At 35.0% G+C, this 8253-nt stretch overlaps 2 long non-coding RNA genes across 3 annotated transcripts; both read left to right on the top strand.

Annotated features, from left to right (window-relative positions):
• The first annotated feature begins 282 nt into the window (after positions 1–282).
• On the top strand, positions 283–1716 carry LOC127977433 (uncharacterized). Of its 2 annotated transcripts, XR_008158206.1 has the most exons (4): positions 283–471; positions 1086–1118; positions 1212–1278; positions 1387–1716. It is a non-coding gene; the product is annotated as an uncharacterized LOC127977433 (long non-coding RNA). The 2 variants fall into 2 exon arrangements; XR_008158205.1 differs by having other exon boundaries at positions 292–1118; positions 1387–1713.
• A 2114-nt stretch (positions 1717–3830) lies between these two features.
• Positions 3831–6190, top strand: LOC127977440 (uncharacterized). Its single transcript, XR_008158215.1, has 2 exons — positions 3831–4009; positions 4939–6190. It is a non-coding gene; the product is annotated as an uncharacterized LOC127977440 (long non-coding RNA).
• Positions 6191–8253: the final 2063 nt, after the last annotated feature.

The following is an 8253-nucleotide window of genomic DNA, read 5'->3' as shown; positions in this document are numbered from 1 at the left end:
CTTGGCTAACTTCCCAGAAACGTCATGGGCACGTACTCAAAAGACGTCGCTAGTTAGTCCCATTGGGGACATTGTAGCGACGTGGTCAGCTGGTCTTCAGATAACTTTTAATATTATTGCACTAGATGTATTATTATTATTAAGATACCATTTGAACAGCATATTCTTTGGGAAATATACAAAAAAAATTAATCAAGCATGTTAAAATAATTATATATATATATATATATATATATATATATATATATATATATATATATATATATATATATGCCATCAGTTTAAGAACAATAAAATAAACAATTTACTTAGCAAATGGTGATAATGTTTGTTAATGAAAGAGAGTACGGGACAAATTAACATTTAAACCTTAAACTAGCAGCGCACGTCACTTTCTGAATGAGGTGCGCGACGTGCGCGTGCCCGTCATTTTGTAACGGTCAACTTCCAGCGGACGGACACGGAGGAAAGGTAAGTCCTATAAATCTACTTTTATTCATAGATTTTAACTGATATAACGTTAAATGCCATCAAAGAGGAGTAGTGTTTTGTATTTTTGTAGGTTTTCTCTTTCAATTTAATAAATAAATGCTCTGTTTGGTTAATTAGCTCAAAAGCAGTCTCAGAGGTGGTCTAAGGTAACGGTAACTGTTAAAATCGAATATAACCTTACCTAGTTTAAATTATTTGAAATTTATCACTATAAACTATACAGTGTTAACTTTCTAATAATTTAATTTTTAACCGTAGTAACGTTAATTAGTTTGTTTGAATGCCTGCTGCTCGAGCTTGATGATGCTCATGCTATCCATGCTGTGAACTTGAATATAAACCGATAGAACGTTAAATATAAAGTTTAACGTTAATTAGACCGAGGCTGCCGAAATCATGTTCAGTGTAACGTTATGTGGGATTAATAATTTCCCCTTTTCTCCCTCAAGTGGCAGGCTTGTAAATTCTGTCATCTGTTCATTATTGGTGTTGATGGTGTTTTTCACATGCATGCTTTTTAATGCTAGTTTAATTCTCAAATTGATCTGATACTTTCGTTCCACAAAAAGTAAACACATTTTTCACTTTCTTAGGGCCTGACAACCACCAGTTGAGTCCATGATTCAGTGAGTTCCTTATAAGGAAATATATTTGTTACCACCTAGTAATTTAAATGTATTATTTATTGCTTTAAAATGAACACATATATTTATCATCAGGGGAAGAGACAGTCTGGGCAGCAGCAACAAGACAACTATTACAAGTAGAGATGGGTTTCAAGAACTGGTACTAATTTGGTTCCTGACTTGTTCAGTACTGAAAACATTTACATAAGGTACAGGATCAATAGTGCTGCTATCAGTATTCTTGTAACATTGATTCATTACCCTTTAGACACAACCACATATCCTCCAAATCATCTCTGCGTGGATGGCAGCAAGGATCCAGGATCAAGAGATCATTCATCATGGAGACTGTTCCACAGGAAGCAGTTTCTCCTGGGTGAAAAACTAAACCTGGTTGTTTCAGCATCACTCAGGCAAGACTTAATACTTTTAAATTGATTTCAGTTGGTTATGTGTTTCAGGTCATCCTGACCATTCTGCTGTTCTGGATGTAAGGCCGTGCTGCAACTACATTTCTCGTGGTTGAAAGATTTGTGGAGCGGTATCCAGACATATAACGCCCCATCACACGGGGCGTCAACGCCTCTCGTTTACTTTTAAATGAAGTGACGTCAAGGATGGTGAAATGAATTCTAGAAATTAATTCTAAATAGAAGTTGAAGACTTCTCAAGCGCCAATGCAGCCGTCCTCCAGTCAGAACATCCTATGCAAATACCCTAGCGCAGACGCAAGCCAATCGAGTGCATGCAATACCAGAAAACTAATGTGATTGGCTGTCACTATGAGAAGAGACAGTAATTCTGATCCGATATCAGTGTCGTTTTTTGCAAAAAAAAATTTAAATCAATGTAGAATTTTCTATACTTCTGTGTAGGGATGTCAATTTTCAATCATTTCCATGATCGATCGTTGTTTAAATTAATGAACAAATAATCGATTAATCGTTAACCTTATATATAATATAATATATATATATATAAAACTGTAAATATATATATTTTACAGTAAAGACCAAAAGTTTGGACACACCTTCTCATTCAAAGAGTTTTCTTTATTTTCATGACTATGAAAATTGTAGAGTCACACTGAAGGCATCAAGGGCTATTTGGCCAAGAAGGAGAGTGATGATGACCTGGCCTCCACAGTCACCGGACCTGAACCCAATCGAGATGGTTTAGGGGTGAGCTGGACCGCAGACAGAAGGACAAAGGGCCAACAAGTGCTAAGCATCTCTCGGGGGAACTCCTTCAAGACTGTTGGAAGACCATTTCAGGTGACTACCTCTTGAAGCTCATCAAGAGAAAGCCAAGAGTGTGCAAAGCAGTAATCAAAGCAAAAGAAGAACCTACAATATGACATATTTTCAGTTGTTTCACACTTTTTTTGTTATGTATATAATTCCATATATAATTCCACATGTGTTAATTCATAGTTGTGATGCCTTCAGTGTGAATCTACAATTTTCATAGTCATGAAAATAAAGAAAACTCTTTAAATGAGAAGGTGTGTCCAAACCTTTGGTCTCAAACTGATATATATATATATATATATATATTAGACGGTTTCATCGGATGCACGCGCCTGGACCTAAGTTAACTTCCAGTCTGTGTTGTGTATATCGGTCTGGCTGCAGTGCCTTCTACAAACACAGTTAAAGGCAAGGTGATGAGATGAGTAAACTGAAGTTGGGCTCAGGTGGTAGTGCTGCGGGATATGTTTCCCATACATTTATTTATTTTTGGAGACTCGCCACAATTTTAAAACTGATCGATTTTCAAAAAGGCTTCGTTAAATAAACATGAGTAACGTTGCGTACTGCACGTTTAATAATTCCTAACATTTATATGTTTAAATATCAAAACGAGGCACAGGTGTTTTTATATCGCTGTATTTCTGAAGGAAGACTTGCATGTTATATGCCTGATAAAGCAGCGTGTGAGCGTAGCTCTGCTTTGTTTACAGCTGTTACTGGGGAAACCTCAACTTTATGTCTATGCTTTAAAACATCTCCTGCTGGCAAAGAATGAATTTGCATTTTCATCAAGTCCGCCTGATCCACGCAGCAAACATTTTTTGTTTGTTATCAAAAAATATCTACTCTAGAGGGACTTGGCTGTTGTTATTGATTCTATTTGGAAGTCTACCGGTTAGGTTAGGTCCACAAAAGCGCGCATGCGCAGTAACGTTTGTTTATGTTGTTGCCGTTGAAACCGTCTATATATATATATGTATGTGTGTGTGTGTGTGTGTGTGTGTATAATGTAAGTGTGTGTAAAATACATTTCTTTTAAATTCATAGCACAGTAATGAAGGCAGCAACATGTGGTAGATGGGACAGAACAAGAATCTTTCATTGTGCTAATGTATTATAATACGAAAGGGTATGGCTCCTATACAGCGTGCATCGCGTAAACACAACCAGTGCGCAGAATGATGCACTTGAAGCAACACAGAGTCACAGCGTGTAGCATTACTCACAGAAATGTTCAAAACACCAAAGGAAGAGATATTGTTGTGTATTATATGTGTGCAATATTTTGAGCCTTTTCTTTTAACAGTTTTAAATATCAGTTATTGTGCGCTCTTGAAGAGAGTTTCATTGTTTTGACTGTAGTAACTATGATAGGATGATACGCTAATCTGCCAATTCAATACTATCCCGATACTTGTGTGCCGATTCAATATATATTTATAATTATATATATATATATATATATATAATTTAGCATTGTGATTATAGTTATATAACTATTGTAATTCGTGACTTATCCAAATTGTCTGTAAAATGATGTTTGTTTCTGTAGATTTGAGGGAAAGATTAAAAACAAGGAGGTCTGGGAATGACTGAAGGGATCTGACAGCAGTGAGGGAAGGAAGTTATCACCAGAATGTAAGTTCTTTGAGAATGTGTGCATTATTACAAGTTGAGTTTTCATTTAAATGTGGCAATGTACACAGCTGGTCAAAAGTTTTAAATATATTTTAAAAGTTTAATTTATTTCTATAATGCACAGCTATATTTTCAGCATTAATTACTCCAGTCTTCAGTGTCACATGATCTTCAGAAATCATTCTAATATGATGATTTACTGCTCAATAAATTTTTCTGATTATTATCAGTGTTGGAAACAGTTGTGCTGCCCAAACATTTTGTCTACACTACAGTTATATTTATTTATTATTTATTTTATTTATTTATTTTATTTTGGGGGGGGGGGGGGGGGGGGGGTGGCTAATAGCAGGAATGCATAAAATTGAAAACCAGTGGTAGAGAAGACTTTTGTAATTTTACAAAAGATTACCTTTTTTTCAATGTTTTGAACTTTGTGTTTTATAAAATAATAATGAAGAAAAAATTCAACTTTCCAGAAATGCTAAGTTTTCTTCCCCATCATTTCTAATATGCGGTGCGTTTCCCTAAAACCAACTTTGGTCACAAGTTCCTTCTTTACCAATAGAGTTCAGTGGAACTAACAACCGTAGTAAGCTAACTGCAGATGTGATTTACATCATGTATGTCATGAGCAGATGTACACTTTGATCATAGCGCCAATAATGCGATTAGGTGCATGTAAATGCACTGATTTGTGATAATCAGCAATGTTTCCTGATCAGCAAATCAGTATATGAAAAAGATCATGTGACACTGAAGACTGGAGTAAAGTTACTGAAAAATTCAGCTTTGCCTCATAATTATTTCAATAAATATGTTTAAGTATATTCAAAAAAAGAGTATGAAAACTGTTACTTCTTTCTTTCTGTTTTCTTTTTTTTTTTTTTTTTTTTTACATTTTTTTTTTTTTAATCAAATTAATCTAGCCTTGGTGAGTAGAAGAGACTTCTCTTGAAAACCATAAAGAAAAGATTCCAGGATGAAGAGGAGGAGGAAGAACACGTTTAACAATTTTCTATAAGCTTGCCATTAGTTATAATAAAAACAATGAACATGACTACAATAATATGCTAAATGTTATTAAAAGATTCCAGTTTGCAAGAAGTCTGAGTGTCTGACTCTACACTAGAGGAACTCTTTTCTGAAGAAGATCAGGTGCTGAGAAGAAGCCTTGTTCTACAGCAAAACACTGCATCAAACCTCCTGTCCTTCCCTCAGAAGAGCCTGTCTTCTGCTGCTGGGGTAAGAAACACCCTCTTCCTCTTCTCTATCAGCTGTCCTGCACCTAACTCTGCCTCCTCAGCACTGTCTGAAAGAGTCATCTCCACAGTCAGTAATCACAGATTCTTCTGAGAAAGTCGATATGTTCATTTTCTTAAAAAACTTTGTTTTTTCGGGTGGGACAAATAATACAGGAGAGATGCTAGAAATCTCTATATTGTTCATTTTTCATATCTTTACGCTTTATGAATGTTTTTCTTCTGAGAAGCTCAAAAATTATGGTTCTTTGGTAATTGCTTTATTGTTTAGGTTTATCCTCTGATAGTGAGCACAGAGCCCTGATCATGACATGCAAGAAAAAGAAAGAAATCATGTCCATGATTTACTAATTCATTCCCTCTATGTACTAAAACGTGCACGATTACTTTTACATTTCATTGATTTGCTAAATCGTATGCACAATTTACTAATTCGTTCTCTTGATGTATAAATAGTGTACACGTTTTAGCAAATCGAGGGAATGAAATATAAAATCGTGCGCATGAATTAGCCTAAATTTTTTCCTGCATGTCGTGTAATTAAAGCACATCACCACCAGACATTTATACCAGGAGCCTCATATACGACGCTCACAGTTTTACTTTGTGCAGTATCTCTGTGCAGTATCTGCTGAATTGTTTCATATCTATTTATCATGTATTTTTCGTTGCACTAAATTATGTTGTATCAATAAGTTTACTGATAATTATTTTTAATTTTCACTAATAACGTCATTAACCATCTCCCCATCTTTAAGACAAAAATTCTCTATTGTTTATATTGTGTAATCTATGAATTGATGTGTTTAGTTTTCTGTGCTCATAACTTAGTAACATTTTGCATGGTTAAAGAACAGGTGCGATGTTCAAAATGTTTTTATACAAAGTAGTGCTGAATAAATATTGATTTGTGAATGAATGCAGTGTGTTTTTGTCTATTTTATATTAGAATGTAATGTTTTTGTATTTGTTTGCATTGCATGTATGTAATTAATGTATTAACTATGAATCCCCTATAATTAGATTACAATTAGATTTCATAAGGTTTATTTTTTGCACCAGAGATGGATTGAGTTTATTAGTTCTTTATGTATTTCAAGGTAATGGTGAGGTGAAAATATGAATTACCAATATGATCCTGTAATGTCACGTCCTCATAACGTGCCAGTTTGGTCGTCAGGACATACTCATCACGTTCCAGTGACGTTCCAGTATAACGTCGCCACGACGGATATGGGAATCACAAAGTTACGTCACTGGAACGTTATGTGGTACGTCGCTGAGACCAATATGGTATTTTATAGGAACGTCCTCATAACGTGTCAGTTTGGTCGCTGGGACATACTCATCACGTTCCAGCGACGTTCCAGTATAACGTCGCCACGACGGATATGGGAATCACAAAGTTACGTCACTGGAACGTTATATGGTACGTCGCTGCGACCAATATGGTACTTTATAGTAACGTTCTCATAACGTGCCAGTTCGGTCGCTGGGACGTACTCCTCACGTTCCAGCGACGTTCCACTATAACGTCGCCACGACGGATATGGGAATCACAAAGTTACGTCGCTGGAACGTTATTTGGGACGTCGCTGCAACGAATATGGTCTGGTCCAGTTACGTCGTCACAACGTAACTGTGTTAGCTGGGTCCCTTCTTCCAGGGGGGGCACATAGCGTGAGTGTCGGTGGGCGTTTGGTGATGGAATTTTATTTTTCCTATAAAACAAAGTAACTAGTATTACTAATCATCGTCACTATTTGCAAAGAAAAAAAAAAAATATTATGATTTTTCACTGGCCCTATGCACATCAGAACTGGTTCAAACTTTACGCAAACATTTTTTAAAGTCACGATTAAAATATGATGACATTATAAACTAATTATGCATTCTATAGTAGCTAAATAAAAAAAAAACACCAACCTGCTAGAACAGCTGGAGTCTGCGGCGCTTACTCTCGTTGAACCTTCTCAGTAGAGTATCTTTCCATTTATCCCGAAATGTTCTTGTCAAGTCTCTTTCAAATGCCAATTGCACTAAATGAGCCTTTCGCTGATGTAGCATGCTCCTTCGGTTGTCCGTTAACACGTTTCAGAGTAGAAAATGAGTTTTCGCATGTAGCTGTAGAAGCTCCAAATGTCAGCGCACATTTAATTGCAGTGAGTACGCTAGGCATGGCTTCAAGCGTGGTATGATGCTCCTGACGTATTTGTTTAAGACGTTCGTCTGTGAGAAGTGCGATTTATAAAAATAATAAAACCTATATTTCCCTAAAGACTAGTCATGTTTTTTGGCTGTTTTAACTTAGACGTGTCTGCTTCTATTTTAGCCAATTTATTTTCAATAAACAAAAACAAAAATAATAATAATAATAAAACGAAAACAGCTCGTTATCAGACTGTAAAAAAAAAAAAAAAAAAAAAAAAAATTAAAAGTCATGACAACATATTTTTTAAGGTTGGCTACTTTAACTTATAGAAATAATTTAAGCAATTTAATGCATTTTTATACTAGTTTAAATCTGAAATTTTAATACTATTAAACTGAATTTAAAATCTCATGGAATTTTAAGTTTAAACGGGTGGAAATGCCACAGTGAATATTAAATATAGCCTATGTTACCATGAAACTAACAAAATAATTAGAATTTTTTTTTTTTTTATTAACAATTCACATACAATATGGGACAGCAACCTTTATATCAAACACTTTTACGTCGTCCACAATTGAGCAACGCGAGAGGAAGGTATTGCGCAAGAGCGCACAAGTGAATGCGAAGAGAATTCTTAGGGGGTAGGAGGATTTTTTTACTCTTTAATTTTCATATGCAATGAAAAAAATGGGATAAACACGAAATAAATAAGTAAATAAAATAAATTGATATATATATATATATAGGAACACACACACGGTTTAGAACATTTAATATTTTTATTCTGGTTTGTGTGTATATATATATATATATATATATATATATAT

This window comes from Carassius gibelio, chromosome B18 (genome assembly GCF_023724105.1).
Source record: "Carassius gibelio isolate Cgi1373 ecotype wild population from Czech Republic chromosome B18, carGib1.2-hapl.c, whole genome shotgun sequence".
NCBI classification, from domain to species: domain Eukaryota; kingdom Metazoa; phylum Chordata; class Actinopteri; order Cypriniformes; family Cyprinidae; genus Carassius; species Carassius gibelio.
Note: the sequence above shows the minus strand (reverse complement) of the source record. Positions and strands in the feature narration are given on the sequence as shown.